The 17,173-nt window shown below is 51.5% G+C and overlaps 1 protein-coding gene across 6 annotated transcripts in view; it reads right to left on the bottom strand.

The window, feature by feature from the left end:
* Positions 1-17,173, bottom strand: part of KIAA1671 — a 185,290-nt gene that overhangs the window by 149,377 nt on the left and 18,740 nt on the right. For 3 of the 6 annotated variants that reach the window (XR_013831448.1, XM_079943575.1, XM_079943579.1), the window contains exons 1-2: positions 14,879-15,055; positions 13,655-13,868 (exon numbers count right to left, since the gene is read on the bottom strand). The exons of 1 other annotated variant lie outside the window; for it this stretch is intronic. The gene's annotated coding sequence lies outside the window, so the exon portion shown is untranslated. Of the gene's footprint in view, positions 1-13,654; positions 14,135-14,878; positions 15,056-17,173 lie in introns of those variants that run through there. 2 more of the 6 variants (XM_079943578.1, XM_079943576.1) reach the window with 2 other exon arrangements.

Below are 17,173 nucleotides of genomic sequence, written 5' to 3' on the forward strand. Positions count from 1 at the left end.
AGGAGACACTGTTGCCTTCTCCCTCCACCAGATCCCCTTCCCTGGTGCTGCACCCTCCCCACAGCTGCTATGAGGGTTGTCTGTTCACAGATACATACTTTTCCAGGAAAGCTGTCCTCCAAAAGGCCAAGACCTCCAACCCTCCCTGCAAACCCCCTACCAACCAGGGCATCCACAGCCAGTGACTCACATATATGGGATACAAAAGGCCACTTACCCTTGCATCAAGGCAGGATTCATTCTGTGGCTCCAGAGCCCCCCAGTGGTTCAGGCGAAGCTAAACTTGGGTGAGGCCACATCCCTTCCCCTGCCCGCTCCTCCTTCCCTCACTCCCCCACTCCTGAGAGCACCCCTCCCCCATCCAATCAATGCTTCCCGTCCCAAGCTTGGTTCTCGGGAACCAAACCCTACCTAAGACAGACTCCAGGGTCTCCACTGGCCTGGACTCTGGGACAATGTACTGCCTCCCACTGGTAAGTCTAACGTGAATGACAGTGACAGACTGAGGATGGACCAGGAGCCCAGCTGTAAGGGGAGGGAATGTCGTGTGTGTGTGTGTGTGTGTGTGTGTGTGTGTGTGTGTGTGTGTGTGTGTGTGTGTGTGTGTGTGTGTGTGTGTGTCTGCGTGCGCATGCGTGCATGTGTGTTGGGGGAGGGTCTACCCTCTGCTCCCGAGTCCTTTCACTTTTATCTCTAAAAGATATACAGAAGGACCCCCATCAAAACCTTCTTGCTTTCAGCCACCAGCAATGAAGCTAAGAAGGGCAGAGAGGGCCCTCCCCTGAGCCACCCCTCCCAACCACGGGCTCTAAGAGCCACCTGGGCAGAAGGGGTCTGTTCCCTGATGAGTCATCAAGCCCCTCCCCTAAAGGCAATCTACCTGATCTGGTGACAGAAAACACAACCATCTCCTAAATTCGGATTAAAAACCACCTGCACTCAGTTCTTCTAGACCTTAATTTTGCTCAGGGTAATCAGCAGTTATTAAGAGCACAGAGGATGACATGCTTGGGGGACAACATGCAGGATTGGCAGCCAGGATCCCCCCATTCTCCTCGCCCTGTTCGTGTCCCTCTGTAGGACGGGGCAGAGCGTGGACTTCTAGTGTCAACCAGCTGGGCGTCCAGTCCTGTCTTGATCTCACCAGCTGTGTGACCTTGGGCAAGTAACTCCACCTCTTTGAGCCTTGGCTTCCTCAAGTATAAGATGGAATCACGGGTAGGTATTTCCTGTGCTTTTGTGAGGATTAAAGGAATCACACTTGCAAAGTGCTTAGGACAACGCCTGTGGGTGCCACACACATCGATGACTGTCCTCATCAATAGTAGTACTATTAACCATTTAGAGAGACTGGGACGAGGAGGGGGCCTGCGGGGCTAGACCTGTGGCCTTCGGTACAAGCGCAGGAAAGACGTGGAGAGCTGGGGGGAGGGACAGACAGACTTCGTCCAGCATCTCCGACAACACAAGGAACCAAAGAGGCTTGGGAAGTGTATACAGCAGGCGCTCAGTACACAGGAGTTCTGCTTATGATAAAACTCCTCCTCAGAAGATGAATCCAAGAAAATGACCTCCCTGGGCTCGGAGATCCTTTTACACCCAAAGTGGCAACGATGTGCAAATAGCCCCAGATCTCGGCAGAAACAGGAACAAGTAACCAACCTCTCCCTGCTCACAGCCTCTGGGCTCATGCTCGGGTTCACCAGAGCCAGCAACCCCCTCTGTCTGCTGGAGCCAGCAGGTCCCCGCCAGAGCTTGCCAGGCCGGGCATGCCAGCCACCGAGTAAGAGCCTGCCCACTGTGGCAGATGCTGTCAGAGCCCCACCCAAACCTCCTTGGCACTGGTGGACAACTTTCTACTGCTGGTGGGACAATTTAGAAGCGTGTTTCATAGTCTCCCTGAGGTTCCCAGCATACTTCATACCCCAGCTGCCCCCAGCTGCTTTGATTGTTAGCAAAGTCTAATCGTGTCCCACCACCCAAATAAATCACTTGCCCTGGCACCCCTGACTCAGGCTATGCTTCTGGGGGAGCCCAACCTAAGATACCCGTCTTTTCCCAAAGTCACTGACTCACAAGAGATGGACGTGCTCAGAACACCCATTCTCCCCTAGGGTCTCGTGATGCGATGGTGAGACACACCCCATCGTGAAACGGTCCACAACCCACCGATGACCAAGACGGTGGGAGGTGCCAACGCATGCGCTGGCCAAATGTTTGCAAGTTGCTCTTTTACCAATCATTCAAAAGATTTATTGACCCACTATGTGCCAGGCCCCATGTTCGGGGATGGGGAGATACTGATGAACTCAAAACTCGAGGACCCTGTTTACACAGAGTTTAGAGTTGGGAAGTGGGAAAGACAGGGAATGGATAAGCCAACACGGACAAAGATGGCAGCATGTGGCAAGGGAGGTGAAGGGAATGAGGTCTGTGAAGTGAATCATGGTTGAGCCCCATGGATTGGGTGATCAAGGAAGACTTCTTGGAGGAGGTGGCATTTCAGCTGCATAACCTAAAGGATCAGAGGGAGCTAGCCAAGGGAAGACCATGAGGTCTAGAGTTGGAAAAGAGCTCAGGGCATTGAGGGAAAGGCAATTTCTGCTAACCTGGCTGGGCTGAAGTGGCAAAAAGTGGCAAGGGCTGAATCTGGACAAGGGACAATGAGCAGATCTGAGGCCACCTATGAGAGTGCACTTGGGGTTCTCCCAGAAACACCTTCCTCTCCCTGCCTCCCCTGCATCCTGATCTGCTTTCCTGAGTGGGAGAGGGTGGAGTTACCGCCTGCCTGCCAGGAGCCTCCCTGAGTCCCCCACTCCCAGGGGAGGGCGTCTCACATGTCAGCATCCTCCATCCTGTGCGTCCAGGTGAGAACTGCTGGCTCCAAGGCAGGTAGAGGGAGAGGCAGAGAGAGCTGCTTTGAGATCGGCACCTGGCAAGTGGGCATCTGACTCAGAAGAGAGCTTCGGGTTGCAGCTCACAGCGTGCAGAATCGAACTCAAATCCTGCCTTTGTGCACTCGGGCTCCTTACCTTCCTTAGCCTCAGCCCCCTCACCTGTTGAATGGGTTTGTGATCCTATCCAGTTCCAAAAGTGGCTGAGAGGTTTGCTAAGGACGTAAAAGTGCTTGGCACTGCTTATTTATTGACTCCACTTTTACTGGTCTCCTACTATGTGCCAGGCACTGTACCAGGAGCCGGGATGCACCTGTGAACAAGACGGGGCCAGCTTGGGGGTGGCAGGGGACACACGTAATGTTCACACAAGTCGGCAATTACAAAGACAGGATTTTACAAGCACATAGTAGGTGTGTTCCCTTCATCTGAGACCATGTCCTCCACTAAAAGCCCAGAGCCTACAGCCACAACATGGCAAGTTAAGACTCTGGTTTCCTGGCAGAGACCGGGCATGGGCATCCTTAAAGAATCCAGCTCTTTAGGGGTCCGTCTCAGCTCTGGCAGGGTCCAAGCCCTGGTCCCTACCCCCACCCGCTGGCAACATACCTAAACCCCAGAGACAACCTCTCAGGAGATCAGCTGCGGGCGTGGTCAGTTATGCCAAGGGCGGTGTCCGCCAGCGCAGGCATGAGTCACGTCCTGCTCTGTAGAGGAGGGGGAGGGGTCCCCAGACCCATGTCTGCAAACGCTGATATGGTGTGGCCACGCCAAGGAAGGAGGGGACGCAAGGGGACAAGCATGGACAGGGCAAACCCAGGTCCCGGACCTCCCCATACTGGTGGAAATAACAAGCCCAACCACAGAACCAGCATTCACCCCATGCTTGCTGTGCGTGTCCCCAGCTCTAAAATAAACTCTGGATAGAGATCATCTCCTTGATTCCTCCCATTACCCCAGGACTACAGGTATCACGATTTTTCCCACTTAAGAAAGGAGGAAACTAAAGCTTAAGGAAATTAAAAGCCTAGTCCAAGGTCACTCATCTTGTCAAACTTCAGAGCCCAAAAGGCTGAACCGCTCTCCTGGATTGGCAGGAATGAAGACAGGGGACAATCTTAAAAATACGGAAGGGTGGGTCCCCAAAGCTGGCCTGAGTGACAGGCACTGCCTGGGCCAGGCCCTCAGCAGGACAGAGGGGCTGAGCGGTCAAGGGGAGGCCTTTGGTTGGGGCTTGTGACTTTGGCTTTGTGTCCTGAGCCTCAGCTCCCCTGCTGGGCAAAAGGGCCTGGCACACCCATCAAGCCCCAGGCCCTTCCCACAGGTGTGGCGGGAAGACCAGCCATCCAGGCTACGGCAGGAGTCCAAGGCCAGCATCCTTGAAGCTGCCCACCTGCAAGTCCAGGTCATGACTCCACCCCTCAAGGATGGGCAAGGCCAGGGCGTGAGCCAGCGCCTGCTGGGCCAGCCTGCTGACACCCAGAGGTGACCTGTTCACACTGGAGCCGGGCTGCAGGCAGTGGTTCTGTAGCCCAAAGCCAATACCAGCACCCAAGGCAGCTGGTGGCGTGTGCTCATGTCTGGCACACGTGTGTGTGTGTGTGTGTGTGTGTGTGTGTGTGTGTGTGTGTGTGTGTGTGTGTGTGTGTGTGGTGGGCCAGGGCTGCTGTTAGAAGCTCAGGCTCTGGAACCACCCCACCTGGGTTTATATACTGCCTCAGCCACTTCTAGTCTGTGTGATCCTGGGCAAATTACAACACCTCTCCAAGCCTCAGTTTCCTCATCTGTAATATGGGGATGATGAGAGCCTCTCTCGGGGGCTGGCTGTGAGAAGTAACTGAATTAAACTAATTAATTAAACTAAGAGTTCAAGAAAGAGCAGCTCTTACTATTTATCGTGGTGACAATGACACCTGTGGATCTCCATGGTAACCACCACTGTCATGTGGGTCCACATACATGGAGTATGTCAGTGGAGGAACTAGATGGGATGTCATGCATCTGTGGGGGTCATTTTCATCTTTGCCTCATGCTTTGGGGGCTAAAGTAAAAATATATTAGGACCTCCCTGTCGGTCCAGTGGTTAAGACTCCATGCTTCCACTGCAGGGGGTGCAGGTTCAGTCCCTGGTCGGGGAACTAAGGTCCTGCATGCCAAGCAGAGCGGCCAAACAATAAAATAAAATAAAATAAAAATGTATCCCCTACCCCCATCATAAAACATATTCACCCCCCACCCCCCCACCCCACCCCCACCCCAGCCAGCCACTCAACTAGTTAAGACTCAAAGGAAGCCAAGGCCCCATTTTTACAACACAAGAATAAACATCTAGGGGGCATGAAACTAACAATCCCCATTACCCCTCCAGAGACAGCAACACCCCCGGCTCTCAGGCAGCTCACAGTCAGGGGTGAGGGGAGCCGAGAAGAACTCAAAGAGAAACCCAAGAAAGGTTTCCATACAAACTGTGAGGAAAGTAAAGGGGGCACACCAGGAAGGTACAACAGAGGGAGAGGCAGCAGAACAGCCTGTGCAAAGGTCCTGAGGCAGGAGACCCTTTCAGGGAACCAAAAGTACGGGGTTTTCCAGGGCCAGAGAACACCAGGTACTCAAGGCTGGACAGATGGACCAAGGAATGTGAAACAATCTAAATGTCCAATGACTGGGGTTTGGTTAAACAGACTATGATATTCTTTGGAAATTTTATGCACTTGTCCGAAATGAAGTTTACCAAGATGGGTAATGGGAGAAACTAATTAATAGCATGATTTAAGTGGAAAAAAAAGGAAGCTTCAAAGCTGTATACATCTGGGGTTTTGAAAAAAGACTGTAATCAGCATAATCTATGGGAAAACCAAAGGCACCCTCAAAAATACAAAAATCCCCATGCCAAAAGTTCACGGGGATCATCCAATGGTGGTGGGCTTACTTCGGAGGGTATTTTTTCTTCCTGGTGTTTGGCATGTATAATGTTCCAGTAGAAAAAAATTTTTAATGTTTAACAAAGAGTGAGAAAAAAGCTCCCTGCCATCTTCTGCCTAGATCCCCAAAGCCCAGAGAGGTTTCTGGAGCTGCGTTTTAAAGAGGATAGCCTTCTTTTCTGTTCAAATCTCAAACAAAGCCTGCTGGGCAGAGGTCCCGGCAGGGGGGACACTCGCCCCGCACACCCTCCCGGCACCAACACAGCAGCTAAGACAACAGCCAGTGTTTTCTTGGGGGGCTGTGGAGAGGAGGGCTCGTGAGCTCTGGTTAAACCTCGTGAACTCGTCCCAAATAGTTGCTTCCCCACCCAGGGACTCTCCCTTTCCTGTGGCTCAGGGTCTGCCTTCCTCCCACATCTTCCCTTGGGCCAGCCCATCCCCTCAGAGCCCTGACCAGCCCTGAATTCCTGGGGCCTGGAAGGCCAGAGTCTTCCATCTTCGAGACCACGCTGCCCAAGCTTCTAGGTTACACTGGTGAGGAGAGCCCGAGGGGGAAGAAAGTTGCCCAAGGACATCCAGGAAGCCCGGGCAAGGTCCACACTGGAACCTGGACCTCCTCACCAGGACCATTCACTCAACAAATATCCATTCATTAAGCACCGACTATGTGCATGGCGGATGCAGCCTCACAGCAAAACTGACAAGGGCTCTGCTCTAGAAGGCAGAGCTTTCAGTAGACAAAAGGAAAGGAAGAAATCGCTTAGGAGCCGACCAGGGCTGTGAAGGCAATAAAGCAGGGTTATGTGATAAGAGTCAGGGTTGCGGGGAGCAACTCTACCCTGGGGGGATGGGGAGGGGAGGGGACTGACACCTGAGCTGAGACCCAAGGGAAGGGGAGGAGCCTGCCATGCAAACAGCTCAGGAAAGAGCCTTCCAAAAGGAAGGCCAGAGGCAGGCAGGTGGGAAGGGAGAGGATGAGGTCATCTGGAGGGGCAGGATGGATGGGGGGGCGGTCAGGCAGAGCCTCTGTGGGAAGGAGTGGGAATCCACTCCAATGTGGGCTTTAGCAGGGCTGTGAACCATCTGGAAGCTCACTCCGGGCACCCAGAGGAGAATAAACTGCCGAGGACAAGAGTGGAGGCCCCTGCTGCCTCCCAGGTGCAAGAGGCGGGGGGCCTGGGCGGGTTCAGTGACAGTGGGACGGAGAGAAGAGATGTTATGGCTTTAAAAACAGATGATGCGGGCTTCCCTGGTGGCGCAGTGGTTGAGTGTCCGCCTGCCGACGCAGTGGACACGGGTTCGTGCCCCCTTCCGGGAAGATCCCACATGCCGTGGAGTGGCTGGGCCCGTGAGCCATGGCCACTGAGCCTGCGTGTCCGGAGCCTGTGCTCCGCAACGGGAGAGGCCACAACAGTGAGAGGCCCGCGTACCGCAAAAAAAAAAAAAAAAAAAAAAAAAAAAGATGATGGGACTGGCTGAAGGACTGAATGTGAGGGTGAGAGGAAGAGCGTGAACCCCCTCCCAACATGAAGCAGGGAAACCAGAAGGGACCGAAAAAGTTCAATTCAGAACTCCCACCATGAATGTAAATCGGTGCAGCCACTATGGAGAACAGTATGGAGGGTCCTCAAAAAACTAAAAATAGAGTTGCCATACGATCTAGCAATCCCACTCCTGGGCATATATCCAGACAAAACTATAATTCAAAAAGATACATCCATCCCAACATTCACAGCAGCACTATTTACAATAGCCAAGACATGGAAACAACCTAAATGTCCATCAACAGATGAACGGATAAAGAAGATGTGGTGCATATATACAATGGAATACTACTCAGCCACAATAAAGAACGAAATAATGCCATTTGCAGTAACATGGATGGACCTAGGGATTATCATACTAAGTGAAGTAAGTCAGACAAAGACAAATATCATAGGACATCACTTGTATGTGGCACCTAAAATATGACACGAATGAACATATCTACGAAACAGACTCACAGACAGAGAACAGACTTGTGGTTGCCAAGTGTGGGGGAGGGAAGGATTGGGAGTTTAGGATTAGCAGGTGTAAACTATTACATATAGGATGGAGAAACAACAAGGTCCTACTGTACAGCACGGGGAACTAGATTCAATATCCTGCGATAAACCATAATGGAAAAGAATATGAAAAAGTATATATGTATAATGGAATCACTTTGCTGTACAACAGAAATTAGCACAACATTGTAAACCAGCTATACTTCAAAAAATTAAAAACAAACAAACAAACCATCCCACCACTCAGAATCAGGCAGCGTGCCGGGCCTGGTGATTCACCACTAGCGCAAAGGGCAGAGTCAGGGAGACCTGGGTTCAAATCCTGGCTCCACCACTTACTGGTTGCATGACCTTGGACACGGCAATCCCCCTGCCCAAGCCTGGGTTTCCTCACCTGTGAAATGGGGATAGTGATGCAGAGCCCGAATGGGCACGGAGGGCCCCAGGGCAGCAACCGGGACAGAGCGGGTCCCTTTCCTCCCCTGTCTTTGGGGCTGACGCCCACTGCGATCCTCAGGTGAGTTAAATCACCCCAAAGCCCATTTTTAAAGAACTAACTTCAATAGTGACCTTCTCCCCAAAAGGATCATGTGAAGAAGAAATGGGAATTCTTCCCACTGAGGGGGGTCGGAACAGAGACACCCTAAACATAACAAGCAGGCTCCCAGCCCCAGGGCAGTAGTCTCTAGAATCCTGCGACCCACAGAGGGAGCTCAGCAGGACCCTCTCTAGCTACAGCACTTCGGTCGCTGCCCCCTCCCTGGAGCATGAGGAATGAAGGCCAACACGATTCAGGGCTCAAAGGATGCGAGGTCAGACTCAAATGCAAGCTTGGTTTCAGAAAATCACTCTCCCCCCGGCAAGCCCCGGGTTCCCCACTTGGAAAGCAGAAATAAGGAGCCCAACCTTGCAGGAGTCCATAAGATTAGCCGTGGGGGGAGGTGCCTGCCCGGGCTGGGGGCTCAGGAGGTGCGTTCTTGGAACCAGGAGCACGACGCTGAATTAATGGCTCCAAAAAATATCCAGGTCCTAAGCCCCGGAAGCAGGATCCCTGTTACCGTACATAGAAAAAGGGTCTTTGCAGATGTGCTTTCGTTCAGGATCTTGAGATGGGAGGATAAGCCTAGATTACCCGGGTGGGCCCTAAATGCAGTCACACGCGTCCTTATAAAAGGGACGCAGAGGGAGAATTTGCCTAGGGAAGAGAAAAGGCCATGTGACAGCCTCAGCAGAGAGACACTTGACATGCTCAGCTGCGGCTCTGAAGATCCAGGAAGGGAACTGGGAACGCGGCAGCCTATAGAAGCTGGAAAAGGCAAGGATTCTCCCGAACAGCCCCTGGACGGAGCCGACACCTCGGTTCTTGCTCAGTGAAACTGATTCCAGAACCAGAAGAGAATAAACGTCTGTTGCTTTAAGCCTTTAAGGTCTGTAATAATTTGTTCGAGCAGCCACAAGAAACCAATACAGAGGCGTTTGGCACTCCAAGCCCAAAGGACTGGATCAAGATTTATAGCCAGATGCAGTCCTGGGCCAAGTTAGAATTTCCGCAGGTGGAGCCTGGGCGTGGCTATTTTTATGGAACTCCCAGGGGGACGCCAGGGATCGTCCAGGGGTGAGAAGCACAGGGTCTGCGAGCAGTAGGAGCTCAGAAAGCAGCCGCTTTTCAGCCGCAGCCTCCCCAGCCCTCATCCCCTGCAACACAGCCACCTGTCACTGTCTGCCTCCCCCCAGGGCTGTGAGCGCCCCAGGGCAGGGGTCCCCGCCTCACTGCCCTGAACTCATCATCACCAGGTATTTCCAAACCCTGTATCTGGGAACAATGTGTGGCCCCAACCCAGACCAAGGAGGAATTACAGCATCAAGCCCTGAAGCACTAGGATGGGGGTTGACCTGGGGGCTGAGGCGGACCAGAGGAAGGAGGACCAGGGGCTGCCAGGATGGGGAGTGGAGAAGACGTCCTGCAGGGGAGACACCTGAGCTAGGTCTTGAAAAAGGCACTAAATCCCAGTGCAGTGGATGCTGTCAGTGTCCTATGCAACCCTGAACACTCCCACAATTTTCAAAAGCCCTGTAGTCTCTGCCTGAGGGCTTTCCCCTGCCCTGGGGGCCTGGGTGCAAGACAGCCGGAAGTAGCCAGGAGTTGACGCCCCAGGAGTTGGAGTATAAATACCCCAGCTCTCCCATCCCTCGGGGAAACACCTGAGGTGCAACATCCTCATCAAAATCTAAAATGGCCGAGCTCTCATCTCCGGGACCTCACTACCCATCTCTCCCCTTCACCCTCTGGCTTGGGCCACGCCAGAGAGCTTCTGTTCCTTGTACTTGCACCACCACCCACCTCCGCCAACTCCTCCCTACACCTCAGACCTTTGCTCCTGCTGTTCCCACTGCCTGGACAAGGGGCTGACTCTCCCTCCACTCAGTTCTCCACTTAAATGTCTTTTCTTCAAAGGGGCTTTCCCTGAACACCAAACAGAAGCGCTTCCGTCTCACTGCTGTATCCTCTGTACCACCCTTCTCACCGACCAAAATGATCTGTCGGCTTACTCACTTTGATTCTGTCTAGAATCCCATAGGCCAAATCTCTTTTTGTAGGGCCTGTGAGCTAAGGATGGTTTTCACATTTTTATTTTGTTTTGTTTGTTTGTTTGTTTGTTTTTACGGTACGTGGGCCTCTCACTGTTGTGGCCTCTCCCGTTGCGGGGCACAGGCTCCGGACGCGCAGGCTCAGCGGCCACGGCTCACGGGCCCAGCCGCTCCGTGGCATGTGGGATATTCCCGGACCGGGGCACGAACCCGTGTCCCCTGCATCGGCAGGCGGACTCTCAACCACTGTGCCACCAGGGAAGCCCACACATTTTTAAACCACTGGGGAAAAAAATCAAAAAAATAACATTTCGTGTGTCAACACGAAAATTATAGGAAAACCACGTTTCAGTGTCCCTGAGTAAAATCTGATTGGAGCACGGCGGCATGCACTTGGCTACATATTGTGTCTGGTGGTCAGCAGCTGTGATGGGGGCCTTATGATCTGAAGAGCTGAAAATAGTTACTATCTGGTCCTTTACAGGAGAAGCTGGCAGACCAGGGTGTGGGAGCTTGTCTGCCTCTTCCATAGGTGAGTCCCTGGGGGCTGCACAGGCCAGGCCGAGCAGGTGTTGGAATAACAAAGGGTGGATGATTAACCCAAGGACCTGTCTCCAGCAAGGGGTTGAGCATCACCCAGATTTGCAATGAGTGGATGGGTGGAAGGACAGATGGATGGATGGATACATGGATGGATGGATGAATGAATGAAATATACATGCCTCAAAGGGAAGCTACAGGCATCACCCCTTGGGGTGGTCCAAAGTCCCTCCACGGAGTCCCAAACCAGAGTCTGACATCCCCTGGGTGGGCGTCTCTCTGACAACACCAGGCTGGCCTTGACATTCTGTGGGCCCAGAACGCTAAAGAGAGGATGTGATTCATTCGACAGGGCCTTTCACCAGGAGAGGAAGGAAACCAGCCCTCAGATCCCGAACCAAGTTTAACTCCTCTCCGCCACACACACACGCACACACACAGCATCTCTCAGCCCTGCCGGGTGAGGAGTCCGTCCCAGCAGCTAGGCTTGGGGAGGGAGTCAGCAGCGTCTGGCTCAGCTGTCTCCCCAGGCAGCACCCCACAGCTCTCTCAAAACACAGTTGGAGAAAACTCCTCATCAGAAGGGGGGCATTCCAGAGCAACCCCTCCGTCTCCCTCCCGCTGACCCCAGCACCGAGACAAAGAGAGAACTAAAGAAACAAGAGACCCGAGCAGGAAATAATGACCTTGCCCCACACTGGGAAGCTCAGATCCAGCAAATAAGCCTGTGTCTCAGGGGGATGTTAGCGTCCTCAATACCTGGGAGATGGTACTTAATTTATGTTGTCAATCCCAGGACGGGTTCAATGAACATGTTCACACTTTGGAATGTTTCATCCGAATAGATACGAATTTTTACTTCTCAAGAAGAAGAGAGTTCTTTTCCATGTGAATAGACACCCCAAATGTCACAGAAACATCAGCTCAAAGGTTCTGGGACAGTCTTAACTATCCTGCCGTTTCCTTTGGGCCTTGGCCCAAGATTTTATCGCAACCCTCCAAAATGCTCTTTGGTGAACAGGGCAGTGTTTATTGCCCTTGGCCTGCTTTTTCTCCTCTGGAGCTCTGCTCTGAAGGGGAGGATCCTAGCAGCTCACAGATATAAGGGAATTAACTCCACACTAAGTTGCCAAAGCTACCTTATCCCCATCGCATAGCTAAACCTTCCCTGGGCTGAGCAAATGACACAGCACAGGCAGCAACAGGTGTAAAATCAATGCATCTCCCCTGCCCCCGAATCCCAGCTGTCTCTGAAAATGGACCTTCAAGGTCCAAGGACCTTCACCTCCAGGTGCCTGAGCATTCACAAGACAGAAGACATTGGTGAGTGTCTTGAGTGCTCGTCATCCTAGCTGTGTGATCCTAGGAAAACTGCTTACCCTCTCTGGGCCTTCGTTTCCTCAGGGATATTAGCACTGCCCTACCTCCCTGCCAGGGCTCTGAAGATTAAAGCACTCGTGGGAAGCAAATGTGCTGGGGTAAACCTTAAAGCATGTATACTGCTGGTCACTGCCATGCCCCTTCCCCGTCTATAGTTAGAATAACCTTGTTTTAAAAAAAAAACAAAACAGGGAACTATATTCAATATCCTGTGATAAACCGTGAATGGAAAAGAATATAAAAAAGAATGTATGTATATGTATAACTGAGTCACTCTGCTGCACGACAGAAATTAACACAACATTGTAAGTCAACTGTACTTCAATTAGAAAAAAAAAGATGACCATTTTCCAAAAAAGGGAATCCAATCACATCACGCCCCCGTTTAAACTCGTCAGAGGCGCTTAGGATGAAATCCATCCCCTTTCCGGGGCTCCGTGCTGCAGCCCCCCAGTCTCTCTGCCCTCAGCCCTGACAGCTCCCCTTGTTTACCCTGCCCCCGTCACACTCGCCTCAGCTGCCCTCCCACCGGAAAGCCTTCGCACATGCTGTTCCCTCTGCCTGAATGACCCCCTCCCCCCAACTCCCCACCCTCCCTGACCACACACACGTTTAGGTCTCAGCTTTAATGGCCCTTCCTCAGCATAGTGGGTTGAATAGTGTCCTCCTAAAATTCATGTCCATCTGGAATCTCGGAATGTGACTTTATTTGGTCTTTGCAGACATAATGATGTCTCAATGCAGTCATATTGCATTAGGGTGGGCCCTGATCCAATGACTGGTGTCCTCATAAGAAAAGAAAATGCAGATATACAGACACAAGCCAAGAAACACTGAGGACTGCCGGAAGCCACCAGAAACTGGAAGAAGAAAGGGTTCCCCTTAGAGCCTTTGAGGGAGTGTGGCCCTGCTGACACCTTGATTTTGGACTTCTAGCCTCCAGACTGTAAGAGAATACATTTCTGTTGTTCTAAGTAACACAGATTGTGGTTACTTGTTACACCAGCCTCAGAAAAATCTGAGCCGACCGCTCAGCTAAAGCACCTCTCCCAGACTATCTTCAAAGCCTCCTGCACCTCTTCCCCTCCCTGCCATGTCCGCCTCCCCGCCAGCCCATAAACTCCCAGGGAGAAGGGGTCTCAGCTGCCAGGTTTCCTGCGGCAAGCGGCTCAGAGCCTAGCCCTAGCAGGCATCCAACAGTAGTTTCCAAATGAATTAATCTGACAGATACACGAAGAGAAGCTCAGAGAGACCAAGGGAAGCTCAGAAAGGTCAAGGGACTCACCCAAGGTCACGCTCCAGGAAGAGGCACACCGCTGGCCTCCACACCGGTGATCCGAGGAGCCGGGATGCCTATGTCCACCCCACAGGGACTCCAGCGCTGCAGGGCAGGCCTCTTCTCCCTCCTGACTCCCAGCTACGAGGTCCGCGCCCTCTGGGCTCTGTGCCCGACCCAGGACCTGACCTCCTTGGCAGGGACCCGTCTCAACTCAATGAACCTGTAGATAAAAGCCTCTTCAGTCCTGGGACAGCCGTGGGGCAAGGGATGCCCTGGGCTCGAGTTAATCCCACACCCACAGGGCAGTTCGGGGCGATGGCCACTCAAGACGGTGGGCCTCGCCCACGGGAATCCACTCTCCCTGTCACCCTGGCTCCTCCCTCACGCCCTCATTGCCTGACTTTGCAGCTATGAAGCATGGGAGGCCACATAGTCCAAGCGCTGGACAATAAATAGCACTGACTCATGAAGGAAAAGTAGTTCCAGGCAGGAGAACATCTCCACCGGGCGCTAGCCTGTCCTTAACACTTATGTAACATTTGCTAATTACACCTTGTAATAAAGAGAGCAATACCCTTGGGGGTGGCAGCATTTACAGTCTGGCCTCCGCCTACGCACTTTCTGCATCCGGGGTTTCCGCATCCACGGATTCAACAGACCGCGCACCGTGTACTGTGTTTCCCACCCGCAGTTGGTTGCATCCGAGGATGAGGAAGCCACCGATACGGAAGGCCGCCTATCCTAGACTGGACTTAAGCATCCGCGGATTTGGGTACCCGGGTGACTCTTAAAACCAATCCCCCGCAGATACCGAGGGATGACTGAATTTAGTTGAAATCTGCTGACACGGTTTGCTTGCCTTTGTACCTTGAAAGCAAACTTCTGTTTATGGCCAGAGATACTGGCTTTTCCAATTTTGTTGTTGTTGTTTTCGTTTTTTGCGGTACGCGGGCCTCTCACTGCTGTGGCCTCTCCCGTTGCGGAGCACAGGCTCCGGATGCACAGGCTCAGCGGCCATGGCTCACGGGCCCAGCCGCTCCGCAGCATGTGGGATCTTCCCGGACCGGGGCACGAACCCGTGTCCCCTGCATCGGCAGGCGGACTCTCAACCACTGTGCCACCAGGGAAGCCCGGCTTTTCCAATTTTTACGTAGATTTGTTTCAGTACACCTAGGTTGGGTGGCTTTAAAGTATTAGGTGACTAATAGCATAGAAAGTATACAGGCATACCTCGTTTTTTGGCCCTTCGAAGATACTACGTTTTTCACAAATTGAAGGTCAGTAGCAACCCTGCGTCGAGCAAGTCTATAGGTGCCGTTTCCCAAAAGCCTTTGCTCACTTCCTGTCTGTGTCACATTTGGTAACTCTCGCGATATTTCAAACCCTCCACCAGCAAAAAGGTTACGATTAGCTGAAGGCTCAGATGATGACCAGCATTTCTGAGCAATAAAGTATTTTTTTAATTAAGGTACGTACATTGTCTTTTTAGACATCATGCTATTGCATCCTTAACAGACTACGGTATAGTGTAAACATAACTTTTATGTGCATTGGGAATCCAAAAGTTCATGTGACTCGCTTTTTTATCGTATTGGCTTTCTTGTGGTGGTCTGGAACCGAACTCGCAGTATCTCCGAGGTATGCCTGTAGAGACGGGGCAAAAATTATGAAGATGGTGTGGGGATGACAGAGCTTGGGGAACTCAGCACTCATTCATTCATCATTCATTCATTAACTCACTCACTCTAGCGAAGACGCAGACACACACATGTCCCTCGGGTATTTTTGTGATAAATTCCTAGCTTTAGCCAGAGTCGAGTGACATGTTATATGGGCGTGCCTCTTGGGCCAGGTGCCCGTAAGAATCACCTGGGGAGATTTCTTTTTTAAAACAGATGCTCGGGCCCCACCCCAGACCCACGGAGTATGAGCCTCCAAATGGTGGTCCCAGCACCTGTATTTTCTTAAAGCTGCCAGGGGTGGGAGGGTATTTCTTCTGAACAGCCAAGTGCCAGGTATTCAGCCGCTGCTTCCTCCCCAGTGACCCAGAAGGTGGGACTACGTTGCCCAGAGAGCATCCCGGAAGAATAAGATCCGGGCCGTAAGCGTTTCTCCCAAAAAAAGACACGTGCCGGGGTGTGCCCTGGGTCAGTGAGAATCGAGTTCTTTAGCGTTTCCTCAGCATCTAACCCAGGCCAGCATCCCCGTGGCGGCCCTGGGGCTCATCCTGAGAAAGTTCCCAGTCGGGTGGGAGAGGCCAAAATATTTCCAGAAAACGCATCCCATGATGCAGCAGACATTCTAACAGGAACTGAGGCCTCACAAATACAGCTTCTAAGAATCTCTCACAAAAATCAGATGCCAGCCACACCTATTAGGATGGCTGGTGTTTTTAAAAAAAAAAAAAAAAACAGAAAATAACAGGTGTTGGTGGGATGCGGTTGTACGTTGCTGGTGGGAATGTAAAATGGTGCAGCTGCTGTGGAAAACAGTATGGTGGTTCCCCAAATAATTAAAAATAGATAAATTAAATAGATAGATTAAAAATACCATCCGTCAATCCTAGTTCTGGGTAACTACCTAAAATAATTGAAAGGAGGATCTCAAAGCGATATTTGTACACCCATGTTAATAGCAGCATTCTTCGCAACAGCTAAAACGTGGTAGTAACCCAAGTGTCCAGGTACACGACTGAGGAATGGATAAACAAAGTGTGGTGTTTATGTACAATGAAATATTATTCAGCCTTAAAATGGAAGGAAATTCTGACAAAGGCTACAACGTGGGTGAACCTTGAGGACATTATGCTCAGTGAAATAAGCCAGACACAGAAGGACAAATATTGCATGAGCCCACTTACATAAGGTATCTAGACTAGTCAAATTCACAGAGACAGAAAGTGGAGTAACAGTTATCAGGGGATGCGGGAAGCTGGGAATGGGGAGCTAGTGTTTAGTGGGTGCAGTTTCAGTTTTGCAAAGTGAAAAGAATTCTGGAGATGGATGGCGATGACGGTAGCATATTTAATGCCGCTGCACGGTACACCTAAAAATGGTTAAGATGCTAAATTTACATTATGTGTACTTCACCACAATTTTAATATCATTTTTAGTTTTGAAATCTGGTGGCAGATTTTGCTGCCTGGGTTCAAATCCCAGTTCTACCATGGTGGCCTTAGGCAAGTTATTTTGCCTTTCTGTACCTTAGTTACCACATCTGTAAAAAGGGTATAAAAATAACAATCCCTGCCTTATGGGGCCACTGGGAGGATGAAATGAGTTAATCGTTATAAAGCGCAGAGCAGCGTGCCTGGTTCACAGCATGTGTTCAATGTGTTAACAGCTATATGATGGTGGTGGCTGTTATTACCATCCCCCCTCTGAGCTTTTGGAGGACACCCACATGAAAAATATGTAGGTCCAGGGGAGTGTATTTTTGGCCTCGTGGTTTGGTTAATGCCAGGAGCCACTTATGAGTAAGGAATAAAGACTATGTACTGCAGGTGAGAAAGTGGAGAAATTAAAC

Source organism: Stenella coeruleoalba (genome assembly GCF_951394435.1).
Source record: "Stenella coeruleoalba genome assembly, chromosome: 14".
Lineage (NCBI taxonomy): Eukaryota > Metazoa > Chordata > Mammalia > Artiodactyla > Delphinidae > Stenella > Stenella coeruleoalba.